Below are 13245 nucleotides of genomic sequence, written 5' to 3'. Positions count from 1 at the left end.
AGTTTAACATCTTCCTTTTTGAATATAGTATCATGTTATTCTTTTTATGAAACAAACAAACAAACACAATTTACACCCTATGGTATATATTACTTTGCATTGTATTATTCCCCACATCAGACATACTCTGCTTGTAGGAACTTCTGACATTATATTAATGTACTGACCACATAAATTTTCATGTCTTCTCCCATGCTACCCAAACCAAGTCATCTACAGATCTAGGCACATTTCCATATCAAGGACATACCACGTCATGTTCTGGGAACAATCCCATTAACCGAACTAAAACCTACAAAACACAGACATAAACTTGAACTGTTTACCTAGAGTGAATTCCACATCTGAAATCTTTAAAATCTAGATATCTTCCTCACATATGCATACGGACAACAACTTTCGATTAAACCGACAAAATGATCACTGGGGCAAATATTTTGGCCTGTCCCGTTCAGTAGGCAAAGCTTAGTCATACTGATGTTCCTTTCTGCCTGATGCCTATGGATTTTTGGATTTTTAGCTTTTTGTAGATTTTAGAAGTAGCTGCATTATATCACTTACCCTTAGCACAGTAGTTTACATGTTTACCCAACATTGTTACCCCATTCCATATCACTCCCTCAAAATTTCGTTAGCTTGTTTAGACTTCCCTCAAGGCAGGCCTTCATTCTGTTTAAGAACATCTGCATCCTGGCCTGGACAAAAAGATATCACACAGGTAAAGCAACCTTCAAACCCAGAACTTTGGAGAAGCTCCAAGAACTGAATGTGCTGTGATGATGAGGAAGGTGAGGAAGAGGGGGTCCTAGAGTGCCCTGCCTCAATTTCCAGAGGGATGTGCCGGTGGGAGGAGCTGAGGGGTGGATAGATCTGGGATTGGATGGAATACCTTTAATTGTGGAACCCTGCAGACACAGGAGGCGCATCAATATGTATTCCTGTGGGCCTCAGGTCTGAAATTAAAGGACCTATCCTCTTTATCTTATCTTACACACTAAGTTGGCTCAGAGTCCTCTTTTCTGCAGTCTCTTAAGGCAACATGCCTCAAAGCTTGCTAATGTGTTTGTATTTGTCACAAAACAATATATGGGGTCAGTCAAAAGGGGAAGAATTTAAAGGTGAAGTCATAAAATTGGTAGCTCATAGAAAAAATGAAAAAAATTTGGAGTGAGGATGACTATGGCAAAACCGAAACCAGCAAGATGTGTGTAGGAAATATGATGCAGACAGCTTTTATATTTGGTTTGTAAATGAAGGATGAAAATGTTAGTCTCAGAGAGGAGACAGAATGTTCCTTTTTCCTTTACAGCCCATTCTTCCCTCAAAACACAGGAAGAAATTGTTTAGGAGAGGGAGAAAAAATTATGGTTGCAAAGAAAGTGATTAGGCAAGAACAAGGCACTGAATTCAGCATGGAGGACTCAACTCTTTGAAGTTACCCAGATGTAGGGTAGCAACAGTGAATCAAACCCAAGCAGAGCAAGGCTTCTCAATATTGCAGTTTAAAATTCTCGTGTGGTTGCTACTGGTTCCAGATGGCAATTAGATGTTGGAACAGAGTAACAGGGCTTCTGCTCTTCCAGCAGAAACCAACTGAAGGATTTTAATGGGACCTGGTATTTTTACTGAAGTAAGTATGAATTCTGGCAGTTAGAGCAACAGACCCATATTATTTACTGGTATAAATCAGCAACACTCTGATAGAGCTATAGCAATTCACACCAGTTGAGATTCTGACCTATTATAGTAGACTTATACGATAACCACCTCCTTGTGCCAAAGATTTCAGTATTCCAGAGGTTGTAATATCATTGGCCTATCTATGAAGAAGAAAAATGAGGAAGAGAAATTACAACGTTCAACAAAAAATCATCAAAGGTCAGTTCTTGGAAGAAAAGTAAACTTGCTTTCAAAAGGAAATCAAAGGCAAGGGTCATAAAAAGGATCTCTTCATCTGAACTTTCTTGCTTTTGGCAAAACAAGGAGTTAATGTAAAAGCCAATGTCTCCTTTTCTGGTTTGCTCTGTCTCTTCTGCCACACCCTTCGTTAGCAGGATCAGATGGCTATCCAGTAGCTCATTAAAGCAACTACCACGTGTGGTTCTTGCCCTCTTTCCCTAGGAAGAAGCCGTGCACAGATTTGTGTAAAAAACCCTTTTTTGATGTTTTATTATGTGTTTAGTAGAGAAGTGAGGTTGGGGGAGTTTCTTTTGCACTTGGAAAAGTTAAAGAGGTACATGGGATTTTCTGGTGTAACAAGCATTCCTTCCAGCCCTGGACTGGCTTCCAAAAGGTATGTCCACCACCAATAGGTTAATGCTTCTGCAACTTCTTTTTGATACTGTCAAAAACCTAAAAAAAGATGAAGATCTGAATATGGATTTAGCTATTCAAGATGCACGAGCTGAGAAGTCATCAGAAAAATGGTCAGCTTTACAATGAGTGCCCTGAAAGCTGGGTCCTGCCGGTTTCATCTGCAGAAAGATGATAGTCCCGTAAGGATTATCTTCGCTGAAACTGATGACAGCAGTTAGGTACGTAATAAATCCACAAAACAACTTGTGGACTTTTCTGCCACCATTGGTACTTAAGTCCTCAACATCCATGAATCTGGAAGTAGCTATATTTCTGAAATGAAACTTCCTCTAACACAGAAAGGTTAACCCAGAATGACCCAAATTATCTTGTCACTTGGCAATCTGACCATTCAACCTTATCAGTATTTACAATAGGTTGCTATTCTCACCTGAAGGATGCTTTCAAGTAGGCATCTGAATAGATTCATACTGAACTATATACTCAATTCACACATGAAATAGTAAACTGAGAATTCAAATCCATTCTGAAGTGCTTTGAACCATGAGTCGCAGAGGGGTTCTCAAATAAATACCAGGCAAGAAGACATTCTCAGATTCAAGGTCTCCTTCCATTGACTTTTTCACTTTGCTACCATAAACATTAGTTAATCCATACATGAAGACAGTGAAAAAGTACCTGTCACTTATTAGAATGCTTTTCAATATGGGAAGAGTATCTTCACCAGAGCAGCAGGTCTGATCCAGTTCTCCTCACTTTCCCCAAATGACTCAGACACCAGCCTGTAGAATCATGTCCTCTTTCTTTCTCAGTCATTGATATTTAATATTTTAAACAGATTGGAGCAGCCTGCTCCAGAAGAAATTAGAGTATCCCACCTACAGACATCTTAGACATGATACCAAAGGCAATCTACTGGGAGTGACGACCATATTAAGCAGAGACATAATAATCTATATCTCTTGTACTTCAGGAAAATGCTTAAACTTACTTTTGGGAAGGAAATAGGGGCTTGTTGCTATCCCTTCACCCAGGCACATTCAGAGAGTGAGAGCCATTACAGACACCTCCCACCATGGGAGGTTCAGGGCTGAACATCTTCACCTGACAATCTTCACAGCATAGGCATCCTTGGCAGGGGTTTCAGCTGGCCACCAGGATGTTCCCCTCTTAAGAGGGTAGCTTTTGTGAAACCTGGTGTTGTTGAGTAATTTTGGCACTTAATGACTGAGCATGCCTTTTCCTAGATAGTAAGATGCCTAGATATATGGTCATATCAAGCTGAGAAAAAGGTTATAAGATATTGTCTTTTTCCAGTGGCAGCATTGCATAAACTACAAAAGCTGTTTATAAAGAAGCAAAAACTAGTTTATATCACTAAGATGCACTTCCAAGTTATTGTCTTTCTGGCATTGGAAGAAGGACCTTGAATGAAGTGCTCACACAGGCAACTCACCCACCCCAACACGTAGTATCCAGAACTCAAGGTTTAGGCTTTTTTTGCAGATTTGTATACAGCATTTTCTACTTTGTTTTCTGTTCCTTTCTTGATGATTTCTAACATTCTACTTGTTACTTTACAGCTGCTAAGAACTGATCTGACATTTTCACTGAGCTACCTGCAAGAACTACCAGATCTCTTTTTGAGTGGTAATAGCTAATCTAGACCTCACAACTGATTGTGTGCAATTGGGGTTCCTCACCCCATGCATATTTCTTTGTCCTTCAGAAGCACTGCTATTACAGCACAATCATCTATCAATCCTACAAAGTCTCTGTCAGAATTTCTGCTCATGTGTTTGAAAAAAAATATTTTATTACTACTTTTTTATGCCTTTAGTGTGCTGTTACTTAACAATCTTTTTGTTAATGTGAGTTAACATTTGACTTGCTATGATTTACGTTCTTTTCTATTTTCTTCATTGCTCCCCATGAGCTCCGCTGTTCGAAGGATTTCTGTTTACCTCAATTAGCTGCCCATAGTATTTTATACAGTCATGCTGCCTTTTTTGTGTGGTCCTTTAAGGTTTGGTTTCTGGGGGGTTTTTTGATATGTAATGTACAATTACTCTGAAACTTTAATAGCATGTATAAACATGGGATCTGCAAATTTTTATTCTTTTGGTTGCTCCTTTTAAATTCCATTTTAACAAGATTTCTCATTTTTATGTACTTCCTCCTCCTTAAAATACAATTTTGAGTGTTCACTGTTCAATTTTGAGTGTTCCAGCGCTTTATGGTCAGTCTGAAAGAGTGATCCTTCATTTTGAAGGAGGCCCCAGGTATTGCTTAGGACTAAATAAAAAATTCCTTCTCTCTCCATGGATTAGCCTGCTAGTTGCTGCAGAAAGCATGTCATTTATGGTAACTAAAACTTTAGTCTTCTGCCAACGACCTAGCTGAATATTTATCATATAAGGGTGCCTGAAGTGTTTCTGAAGGGCTTTCTGAGGAAGTGGTGCACAGTAAGGCTCTGTGAAGCCACAGGGAAAGCCCTGCATGACGTATAAAGCTTTCCTTTGTGCCTTTCCCACTTGTTCACAAGACTGCTGCAGTGAAAAATATCCCTTCCCTACAGTATGGGTTGTCACCTCCCCTCTCATCTAATTTCACTAGAACCAGCAATGGTTGAATTAACAACGCTTAATTTTGTGAGGCTCTGAAAGCAGAGGAAAGCCCCAGCACTTTGGTTTCAAGTTGTCTGGTTAGTGTTGAGTAGCTCTCTAGTCCTGTATTGTGACTTTCAGCTTGGATGGAAGGGTGGATGGATGGATGGATGGATGGATGGATGGATGATGGATGGATGGATGGACAACATGTGATATGTTTCACCGTGAATAGTTTCACCACCCCGCTGAATCCTACCTATGGATTAACCCAGACTCTTCTCAAATCTCCATGACTTCAGAGGAGAGCCTGGGAAGTCCTTGAGGTAAAGTGCAGTATTTCTCTTCTACCTTAAATAAGTTTATTTTTTCCTGAAAAAAAAACAAAACAAAACATTTTAGTCAAAAACAAAAGAATAACAGGTTGTTATTCCTCTTATACCATTTTCATCCCGAATGTATGACTGTAATATTGGAGCCAGAGAGAAGAATGTTTGTATTGCATGATGTAGAGCAGACATCACACAAATTAGTCTAAACAAAAGCCCAGTGATGACATATTACTCCCTTTACTTATTTGTCCTAACAGCAGTTATTAATTTTAGATGTAAGCATACAATATGCATATTCTTGGAGTCTGCTGTACTGCAGGCATTTTATTTGAAACACATAACTATTAAATTTGAAATTGCTCAGAAACTGCTGCCAAATAACAATCAAGTAGTTGAAAGAACATGGCATATCCAATCGAGTGTCTGCAACAAAAAGGATGAATGTTTTCTCTGTTGAGATATGGGCTTGAACTATAACGATACCCGCTCTACACAAACTCTCCTGTGTCCCATTTGCAAAAGGGCTCAGAAAATGAGTCTTGAAGTTTGGTGCCCAGGGACTGTAAAAAGTCAGCCTCGCTGATCTGATAGCTCTCCATGCTAGGCTTTGATCTTTCAATTTATAAACCCCACAGAGTACCATGAAAACATTCCTTGTAGCATAAGAATTCTTGAGGGAAAGGGATGAGAAAGAAGGAGAAAAAGAGCAGTTGCTCTGGAAGGTGGTGCTACAACCTCTGTGCAGTTACAGTAGCAGAAAAATGCCATTTACCTTCTCTCAACCAGAAGAGCAAGGAGTCTTAAATGGAACTCCCAATGTGTGAGTACTTCTCTCAAAATCTCAGGAATTTTTGAAAAGTGAGGTCATACCTAACATCCTTGGTAGGCCTGTAGCCAATGTGTACTTCCCCTGCTAGTTGTCACTGACTCATTACAAGTGCTGGCTGAAGCCTGGGAAAATTAACTGGACACAAGTTGTCATAATTAAATATTGAAGTTGATTTATGTTTCTTGATTACTTTTATTTTGCACAATTCTCTGGTACTGTCCTCTAGATAGTCATGGGGTGATTATTTTTCACTTTGTTAACAATAATGTCCAAGCTCTACAACTTTCAGACATAAAATAGGTCAATGTGATACAGCAGAACACAAAGCCTGATTCTGGCTTGGTGTAGGCAGACTCTTCCAGGATGGTTGTGCAGCTTCCCAACTAAATTAACCTGAAGTATCTTTTCTCCTAAGTTGACTCTGCTGGTGCAATCTCAGAGGCAGAAATGACTGTAAGGGGTGACTATCCGGACATTATTTTACTTCAACTTGAATCCTTGTGTGAGGAAGGGATTGGATAGGAAGTGAAAGGGAGAAGTACTGATGAAGACCAGGAGTCTGACATCCTTTAATGCTCCCCTGTATAACAAGTGATTTAGAACTGTGAACTCATGGTTGGAGACTGGATTATTAGTAGTAACTTATTGCTCTTGCACTGAAATTGTTATCCTGCCTTGAAGGATATCTGCCTATGTGCAGATATTTCTTTCAAATATTGGAGCTTATCAATAGTATTGTGAATACCAAGAGGCCCTAAAGGAGTGTATTTTCCAGCACTGGCATAATTTGGAAACTACTAAGAGGGCTCACTTTGGATGTATGGACTCATTTCACTTGATCAGCCTATACTTGTGCACCACAACATACTTGTGCACCACATCATCTAGGGAAGTTTAGAGACTTAAGCTTTGCCAAAAGTGTAGAGAACTATCTCAAAACTATCAGAACCTCACATATAGTAAGTATTTTCTTTCTACAACACCATGTTCTTTGGATCTAGCTGTGATGATAAAACATCGCATATTGTAGCTTGCAGTTTTAAATGTATTTAGTATTTAACCTATTATGTTAAATGGCTATATCAAGACCCACATGGTTAAAATCAATTACAACTGGATTGTGATTTAACTGAGTTAAATTAGCTAATTATAATTAAAATGCTAATATTTTTCCATAGATATGTGTCAAAATCTTGATGGTTTTCTTCTCAGTTAGAATTTTGTAAAGCGTGCTTAGGTTTGATGCCTGTGTTCATTTCTCAGCCATGGTCTTCAGAGTTCAGAAGGAAATCAGCACAGATAGAAAAACTGAATAGTGAAGTGACTTGCCTGTGACTTTACTGCAGGTCTGTGCTGACTCTCAGGTCAGCATCCAACTCTCAGCTTCACCTTGTTGCATTTGTGCTTGGTTTAAGAGGACCTTAACTAATCATTGGACCCAGAGGTTCATTTTTGTGGATCTGGGTGGGAGGGTCTGAACAATAAATGGGGTTTTGTTTCTCAGGAAGCCAGCAGCAGCAGTCAGAAGACAGCCTGAGCACCCTGAACTGCTAAGTCCACGCTGGCAAGAGAGCCAGGCCAAACTGATACACCATGACAGACTAATCTCATCCAAGTAACTCTGCTCTTTTTTTCCTGGCTTTTAGTAACCTTGAGTTAAAATGCTGACAGGTCTGTCTGACAGATTTTGAAAACCACCTCCCTTCTGAACTCCCTCAACAAGGGAAAAAGTGGGCATTCCTCACCTCATTTGTGCCGCAGGGTTTTTTCTGACAATAATCTTCGTTACTTCCATGGAAATGAATATGGATTCAGGCATCTCCCTGAAGGCAGGGTATTGATCCCTGTGAAACTCACAGTGAGTCAGGAAAAAGGAGCAGTCACAATGGCTTGGCGAGTATGAGCATCAGAAGAGCAGAACTGGGTCATTAGAGATCTGTTCAGAAATCTGTAGCCCTTAAGGAGAGATGAGCATCCTCAGCTTGTGATTCACCCTTTGCAGGATTTGTCTTATAATATTTCTAATGGGTATCCATTCTATTGCAATGTATAGGAGTGCAGCGACCCTTAAATGTCAGCATCTAACATTACATTAATTCACTCTTAATGAAACTAAAGAGGACTCAGAGAGTTTTGTGACCAAAGAATTGGTTCACTAGAATTGCACCTTTCATTAACTGACTTTGGAGAGATGAAATGAAATTAACTTTTTGAAATATTTTGATATTGGATACGCTGATTTTGCAAGCAGCAAATCCCTCTGGTTCGGACCCCAAATAAGGGCTTCTGATGATTAGGATATAAAATGAACTGTGAAATCCTATATGCGTAATATCCCTTTCCTAATGCAAATCAAATTTGCTACCCTGCCAAGCAGTTTGATCCTACACAGCACAGAAGCAGGGTAATCTGCAAGTAAAAGCTCACATTTAAAGGATGAAATATTAGTGGTTGTACAGAATGGCCTTTCAATGCTTAAGACCCATGCATAAAGGTGAATAGATACAAAATTAAAACTTTTAATTTTCTCATTGTTTTCAAAGGGCCGAAGAAAAATATTTAAGTGACCAGGATGTGCCAGAAAATAGGACTGATACACACCTTTCCTTCCTGGACTGACTTTTAGCTACAAGCCCTAGCTAAACTGGGTTTGAACGTCCAAATCTTGGGACTCATCAAGAAAATCTACTACTACAGTGCATCAGATTGTCTGTAACCTGAATGAGCCACTGTGGTTTAAAATATCTCTTTGTTTCCAGAGATGTTCAAGTGCTGCCTGTGGCACTTCAACACTTAAAGTCTCCAGAGCAATAACTTACACAATTCTTGTTCACTCTACGCACATTTAGAAAGGGGACTGATCATTCTGCAGTTCTGCTTTACTCTTCAGTTACATGCAGGGGGAAAAAAACGCACTGTATGATATGAAACCCCACTGACTGTGTTTGCTGCTAATTAAATAAAACCCTCTTAACTACTTTCTAGGACATGGACATAAACTGTTACAAAGCACACAATATGTTAAATCCATCACCATGACAATCAGATAGAATTAGAGAGGACTTTTGTGTCTAACATTAAAGAAGAGACTGTTCATGTTAGTAAACTGGAGAAAGTGTATAAGAACAGTTTATCCAACTAAAAAGTCAGCCTGTACATCACTTGCAAGGACAGTAAGTTCTATTTTGATCTGGTGTGTAAGTCCTGATAACATATGCAATGAGTATCCTAGGGAAGCTCTAAGTTACATATCTAATCTTTAATAATTAAAACTGCCTGAAATTTGATGCCGAGAGCAGCATAATTTAGGCATAAAAACATTGTTTTAGTGAGAGGAACTGCTAAGGAAATAGACAAAGAAAAAACACTTACAAAAAATGTAACTTTAAAACTTTTACAGAATCAAATTTACATTAATAAGAATTAATTATTGGAAAATTATTTAAAGCATGGGGGAGAAGCTGTCATGTAGCACTAGTTTTCATCAATGGCCTCACTTGATGCAGTACAGATAGAGTTTCAATAGGGCACAAGCATTTCCATTTCCACTGTATTCCTTCATGGGTAAGTGATTTCTTTCTTCAGATTTCAGACAAACACCGCCAGAACAAGTGCTTACCAACAGTAAGAAACTTCCTCTTGTCCTTGTTTCCCAAATGTTCAATTGCATTAATGGGAGCAAAAGAAATATACAAAATGCCCTCTGTGTAAGCATTTGAGGTACATGCCACGAATACCTAAGTTGGCATTCAGTTGATGCTTTGGAAGGAGAAAGGAAGTTTTGGAGTAATTTTACTCCATCTCTCTGATTAACTGTAAATTGGATTTGCCTATGTTGATTTCCCTTTTCTTTGTTGGTTTGGTTGGGGGTATTTTTTTTAAAGTGGAAATATATGAGAAAATGTACACATGGACTGCATGTCTCAACCTACATATGTCTGCATAGTACCATCGCTGTGAGCTGTGCTGGTGCTATGGCACAAAGGGCATAACCTCATGGACTCCTCTATTGCTTATTCAGACCAGCACCAATTGACTCCCAGTTTCCCTGATTACTTTTGAGTTTGAGAGCAAAATAAAAAAAAGGGGGAAATCAACAGTGAGGTGTAGGGCACGGCAACATGGCAAGAGATTCCACCTAAGTTCACTATGCTCAGCGCACTCATCTGACCTCTCTCACACGTGTCAGGAGAAATAGCAATGCAAGGTATTCACTGAACTTACTGAAAATGAGTTGGTTGTATTTTGGTGAATAAATTGTGTTTTTTTCCTGTCAGTGACAGAAACAAAAAGCCATAGATCTGAAGCTATAACATATACTTTACTCTTGCTGAGCAGAAGAAATAGGAAAATAGTTGTCTGTAAATACATTTCTTCTCCTTTTTGTTTTGTGAATTGTATATAAATCTGCCATATTTTCCTAAATGAAATTATCAGGCAAACAGTAGTCAGTAGGTGTCAGTAATCAAAACTTGAAATTGACTGGATAAACACTATTCATAAAATCATCTTTCCAATCAAAATGCTTAAAATTAAGAATTCAGAAATTAATCTCTGGTAATATCTTTTAAAATTGCTTGACATAAGTAGTGTCTGTGAGCCTTCTTTTCTGACAATAGTTTGAAGAGAATCATAGCAGATGTGTTTTAAAATGTGAAAAAATAGTCATAGATTTTTTTTTTCCTGGAGCAATTGCCCTTCCTGATTTCTTAGATGGTGGTTAACTCTCCTTCCTCACAGAGAAACAGCACCAGGAACCTGCTGATTCTCTTTTCACAGTTCTTGGATATGTAATTTCACACATAGAGAAGAAAAATTGTGTGAAATGTTGTAACTGACATTGTCAGTCAGCAGGAAACCTGAAAAGAGATATTGAGATGGAGCTGTGAAAAGTGACAGTAGCAGAGCCGTACATTTTTATGTGATAGATAGAGCTGTAGGGCGCAGGTCATTGCAGCTTGCAAGGGGCAATCTTTGTGTTACTGATATCCCCAGGGCTGCAAAGGCCGAGTGCCATGCTTGAAGAACTGACGGGCAATTTGCTAACGTAGCAATCTGAAAGCAAGAAGAGGTAGCATAACCATGAGGGCCAAAAAGCAACACCCAGTATGTGTATTATACAGCTATATTGTCCCTCTCACTATTTGTTTTATAGGCTTAGAGTGAATAGTTCTAAAAATCAGCTTTTTCCTACACAAATGTAAAAAGCCATAATGCGATTTTAAATTGGAAAGTTTTACTACCGAAAACTAACAGTGAGTATATTAAATTACTTGTTTTATCAATAGCACTGCACACATTTTAAATCTGTGTGCTTTCTCAAGTATTTTACATGTACTAGAAATTAATATTTAAAAAGAATACCATGCCCAAAAGTCCCTTCTAATTTCAAGAGCAACCCTCAGAGACCTTCCTTTATTTGTCTTGCTGTACTATAACTTTACAAGTCTCAAAACAGGAGGTACTTCTAAGCATGTGACTCACAACGTTGGCTTAAAAAAGAAATAAAATAAAATAAAACAAAACAAAACACAGTAAAATAAATCATACACTTAATTTAAAAATAATGTTCTACTAAAAGTCAAAATTATTTTACGGTATCATGCTTTTGATTTCTTTTAAAATCTCCCTTTCATGTTTGAGGATATTGTTGATATATTTCATTTTGTCATCTTTAGGATAAATGCTTTGATTTTTTTCTTTTCACATCACTTTTTATTTTAATTATAGCATGAAATAGAAAATAATTACATTTTAAATACATTTTGTCAAACAGAAAACTTTTAGCTAATATGCCATTTTTGTAGCATTTTCCTTTTCAGAGAATGTAGACATTTTTTGATTTGACATGAAACTAAATTTGGAAACCTCAGAAACATTTGGGGAATGAAATCAATTGTCCTCCAGCCAGTTTTACTGTCCAGGCTAGTCTGGACTGTTTCCACAGCTGGTGATGCCAAGAGGTTCTCTGACCTCTTGCTCTAAAAGTATTGTTTCTATATTGCATTTCAGCCTGTAACCCTGGCATTGCCCATTTCAATTTCTTCTGCACTTAATGACTGTATTAGTCTAGAATTAAGATAATAAGAATAATTGCTCCTTTTTTTTAAATAACACTTCATGTGTTTATGAACAATCATACATGTAAGTGTTATTTTCCAAATGATTTCTCATTTTTGTTGTTCTCTTCTGAGTTCTCCAATTAGTATGTATTTCTTTTTTAATGTGGTGCTCACAACAGCATGCAGTGTTCCAGCCGAGGCTTATCAAGTGAAGTAGAGCAGAATAATTACCTCATTTCTTTTCTGCGTGACATTCTTATTAATGTGACTCAATGCCAAGCATTTGCCTCGTTTTGCCACAGTGTTGCATTGTTGATTCATATTCAAATAATTAGTCACTGCAAATCCACACGCTGCTCTGTAAATCCATGTGCTAGCACAAGGCTATCCCTCAGCTGCCAACGGGAGCAGGCAGGAGCTGCAATCATGGTGCCAACCACTGTACAAAAAAAAAGGTATGCAATGCCTCCTCCTAACCTAGGCTGTCAACTTCTGTACTCATATATGATTACTGATTCCTCAGAAGATTTACAGTATTTTAAGTATACCCCAGCTGTGAGTGATTTCAAACTGATATCTCATCAACTGTCACGTCTCACTTCCAAAAATGAAGATTCGCCCTTCCCTTCTGAATACATAGTCTCCAGAAGATGTAGAAAGAAGCACTAGAATAATAGAAACTGCTCTTTTCCTGAGGCAAATATTACTGGAGCCATTGTAACAATAATAATTTAAAAATATTCGTTTCTATTGTCATCCCAGTAGTATCCCAGAACTCTAATCAAGGCTGTGAGCTGTGCCAATGCAAAAAAAAAAAAAAAAAAAGTAAGGACTGTGGTAATGTTGGATATTTGAGAAATATCTCAAGACAGATCCCTGTCATGAAGATTCAAGGAATTGTCGGTATTATTATTGTAGTTCTATTTGGACTTTGTTCTCCATACCTGCATTCTGGCAGTGTCTCCCTGAACTGGAAACAGGTATTTTCTGTTCTTATGTGGGTCACAGGACATAATTTTCTTCAATCACTGGCACAGAAGTCTGCTAAAAGTCTCCTAGGAGAGCTTGTGGCTGTCACTGTGTTGAGAAGCATTTGCCAG

The sequence above is a fragment of the Lepidothrix coronata genome, unplaced genomic scaffold (assembly GCF_001604755.1).
Source record: "Lepidothrix coronata isolate B3197 unplaced genomic scaffold, Lepidothrix_coronata-1.0 Scaffold33, whole genome shotgun sequence".
NCBI classification, from domain to species: Eukaryota; Metazoa; Chordata; class Aves; order Passeriformes; family Pipridae; genus Lepidothrix; species Lepidothrix coronata.
Note: the sequence above shows the minus strand (reverse complement) of the source record.